The sequence below is a fragment of the Chiloscyllium punctatum genome, chromosome 44 (assembly GCF_047496795.1).
Source record: "Chiloscyllium punctatum isolate Juve2018m chromosome 44, sChiPun1.3, whole genome shotgun sequence".
Classification (NCBI taxonomy): domain Eukaryota; kingdom Metazoa; phylum Chordata; class Chondrichthyes; order Orectolobiformes; family Hemiscylliidae; genus Chiloscyllium; species Chiloscyllium punctatum.
In genome coordinates, this window is record NC_092782.1 from 33,576,276 (window position 1) to 33,580,428 (window position 4,153).

The 4,153-nt window shown below is 40.2% G+C and overlaps 1 pseudogene; it reads left to right on the plus strand.

The window, feature by feature from the left end:
* The first annotated feature begins 305 nt into the window (after positions 1-305).
* Positions 306-1,182, plus strand: LOC140466605 (general transcription factor II-I repeat domain-containing protein 2A-like; annotated as a pseudogene).
* Positions 1,183-4,153: the final 2,971 nt, after the last annotated feature.

Sequence of the window (4,153 nt, forward strand, 5' to 3'; positions counted from 1 at the left end):
TGGCTAGCCCTCAAAATGTCAGCTCTCACCAAGACAAAATCACCAGAAACAGTAAACCGTTTTCTGATGGAGAGTTTATTAAGGACTGCTTGTTGGACTCTGCAGAACTAATATGCCCGGAAAAAAAGGAGGCATTTGAGAATGTGCCCCTCTCCCAATGCACAGTAACGAGAAGGACTGGGGACATCGTGAGAAATCTGGAGCTTCAGCTGCAGCACAGAGTGGTCAACTTTGACTTTTTTTCCTTGGCTTTGGATAAGAGCTGTGACACAGCCCAGCTACTCATCTTCGTAGGTGGGATAACTATGGACTTTAAAATCACCGAGGAGCTGGCAGCAATGCAGTTAATGAAAGGAACAACAACTGGTAATGATTTGTTCATGGAGGTAAATGCATGTTTGGATACGTTGAGACTAAAATGGGACAAGCTGGCGGGTGTGACAACAGATGGTTGTCCAAATCTAACGGGAAAAAATGTTGGACTCTTAAAGAGAATGCAGGATAAAGTGACAGAAATTGACCCTGAGCAGAAATTGGTATTTTTGCGTTGTATTATACATCAGGAAGTATTATGTAAGTTAGTGTTAAAAATTAACCATGTGGTTGATGTTGTAACTAAAATAGTTAACTTCATCAGGGCAAGAGCTTTGAATCACAGGCAGTTTGTTGCACTTTTGGAGGAAAATGAGACTGAACATCGGGACATAGGCTACCACACAGCTGTCAGGTGGCTCAGCCTGGGCAAAATGCTGAAAAGTGTATGGGACCTGAGAGAAGAGATTCAAGATTTCTGTGTGAAGAAAGTGAATGGCATTCCACAGCTTTCAGATGCAGACTGGATTGCAAGACCTTGGTTTTGCTGTTGATGTGACTGCACTTATGAATGAACTAAATGTGAAACAGCAGTGCAAGGGCCTTTTTGTGTATGAAATGTACAACTTGGGGAAGGCTTTGATGAGAAAGTTGCAGCTTTTCTCGAGCCAAATGGAGGACAACATTCTCACCCATTTGCCAACACTGAAGGAAGCCGCACCTTCAGCTGATCACCCCCACTGGTACTCATCGATGTTAGAAGCACAGCATGGTGAATTTTCAAGGCAATTTCAAGACTTTAAAATGATTGAGAATGAAATGCACATGATTTTTCTCCCCATTTATATGCAATGTGGAGAATGCACCTAGTGATGTTCAGCTTGAACTCATTGACATGCAGTCTGACACACTTCTGGCAGAGTACCTTAGGTCAGTCTCACTGCTTGATTTTTATTCTTCCCTCCAAGAGGAGAACTTTCCCCACATGAGGAGGCATGCTCAGAAGATTCTAGTCCTCTTTGGATCTACCTATATATGCGAACAGACGTTCTCAGTGATGAAGTTCAACAAATCCAAACACAGATCCTCTATCACTGATCACCTCTCAGCTGTCCTTCGCGTATCCACCTCAGACATTCACCCAGATTTCAGTCACTTGTTCAAGCCCAAAACAGACTGGAGTTTTCTCACTAAACAAGTAAAATGAACTGAAAAACATCAAAAGCACTTATTGTTTTTTGTATTGAGTCATTTGTTGTTTGTAATACTGAACAATAATGAAACAACTTTTCATTATTGGTTTGTGAGATTAACATGTTAAAAATAAAACAAAACACTAAAATCATTGTTTTTACTGTTTATTTCTTCTATGTTTGACCTACTCCACAATTTCATATCTTTATTGTAACAGAATATCCTTTTTCTTTTGATTATAAGTTTCAGTGCAAAACTATATAATTCAGTACTTTTTACAATGGGAGAAAATTAATACTGAGCAGAATTATATTCAACTTATTGTTGGTTTGGCCCTCCAACACAACTCAGGTTTCTCATGTGGCCTCTTGGAAGAATTAGTTGCCCACCCTTGCTCTACAGTGTAGCAGCAGGTCATTCAACCCAACCTGACTCTCCAAACAGCATCCCACCCAGACCATCCCATTCCTGTAACTCTGCACTTCCCATTGCTAATCCATCTAACCTAACCCTGAACACTATAGGCAATTTAGCAGAGCCAGCCTACCTAACCTGCACATCCTTGGACAGTGGGAGTAAACCAGAGCACCCAGAGAAAACCCATGCAGACACAGGGAGCGTATACAAACGCCATATAGACAGCCACCTGTGGCTGGAATCAAACCTGGGTCCTGCGTACTGTGAGGCAACAGTGCTAACCATTGAGCGACCAATGTGATTCTGTCATCTGAAAGACCTGATGTACATTAAATTTAAGTTCCTTCATAAAACTTACATCAAACATAATTTTAGTATTTTCAAAATCATCTACATATGTAAAGTTTTGGCTTATGACTAATTCACACCCGTTCAAATTACATAATAACAAGAATAAGTGTTAATTGGGATTTCCTTCATAAAAGATTCTTGCCTTGCTTTCTGTAAAAATATATGTCACCATGGTAATAAAACTATGTAAGATTGAACTCACAAGTGTTGAATGAAGGAAGCGGCATTCAAATTATTTTGAAAGTTTAGCATACAAATTACATCAAGCTTATTGCCATTCTGTCTTTCACTTCGATTTCAGAAGCAACTGATCTCAATTCAGTTTGTCTTGTAAAGTGCTGCTTTGATATGAAAATAAACACCCATTATGTATCTAAATTTTAAGTGTGACTTTTTCCATTAAGAAAATGGTAAAATGGATTCTATATATTCAATAGTATGCGCACATTTAGTAAGATTAGATATCATCTGTTCTGTTTCCCTAAAACGTCAGATCATGATCCAACCAGATTATGATCCAACAGGTTTATTTGAAATCTCAAGCTTTCGGAGTGCTGCCCCTTTGTCAGATGAAGTTCGTGATTTCAAATAAATCTGTTCAACTATAATCTGATGTCGTGTGACTTCTGACCTTGCCCACCCAGTCCATCGTTGGCATCTCTACATCACTGTTTCCCTAAAATACTGGGAAAGGCCTATTGGTATCAGTTGTGTGTATTTCAATGCAAGTATGATGCTCTATCAACTGAATAACCATTTTTTCAACTTCATTCTTATTTCAGGTGCAGCTATAATTAGATGATCTTGCAATATACTGCTGTCTGGGCAATTTACCTTCAACAACTAAAAATGAATTTCTTTCAGCAATATATTCAGCATTGCCCTCATGAAATACACGCAATCAAATTAACATAAGAGGAATGAGAATACAATGGACGAGAAAAATAATCAACTGTTTGTGACTTTCACTTCCATTTCTCTGTGTCACCTCAAAGCTTCTCTGAGCCATCTGTCAATGTCAGATTTAAATCTCATACTCCCTTACTATATTTTCCTCTATTCATTGCTGGGTTTGTTCCCCTTGCCGGCTTCCTTCTCACAGTAAAGGTATACAGTTGGTGCTGGCAGATTGCAGGCTCCTTTCCAAGTAACCATCATCGATGTGCAAGCTCGGTCGGTAATACCAATGCATGGCAGCATCACAATGGAGCATGATTCCATTCTCATCTCAATAAGCATGAAGACACTTTTCTGCAGGAGTCAGTGGACTGTGATCAAAAGTGGGAATCAGCATGTTATTTTTCATAAATTCGTTACACCAAACAATTATAAGTACAAACCATTTGCACTTTAACTCATCAAGCCAGTGGTACGGACAAAGTATTTGAGCTTCCATATTTATAGGGTGATGTGAGAACTGTTTTGGGGCGGCACGGTGGCACAGTGGTTAGCACTGCTGCCTCACAGCGCCAGAGACCCGGGTTCAATTCCCGCCTCAGGCGACTGACTGTGTGGAGTTTGCACGTTCTCCCCGTGTCTGCGTGGGTTTCCTCCGGGTGCTCCGGTTTCCTCCCACAGTCCAAGGATGTGCAGGTCAGGTGAATTGGCCATGCTAAATTGCTTGTAGTGTTAGGTTAGGGGTAGGGGTAGGGGTATGGGTGGGTTGCGCTTCGGTGGGGCGGTGTGAAATTGTTGGGCCGAAGGGCCTGTTTCCACACTGTAAGTAATCTAATGTTTAATCAGTAATGGATGAGAAAATATGCCAATTTCAGTTGTTTCCAAGTATTGTAGCCAAAATTGATATGGTATTACATTAATTCATTATTTCCTTGTTGAGATTTTGTTTTTGCATTTTCTTTTACCCATGAGAGAAGAATTA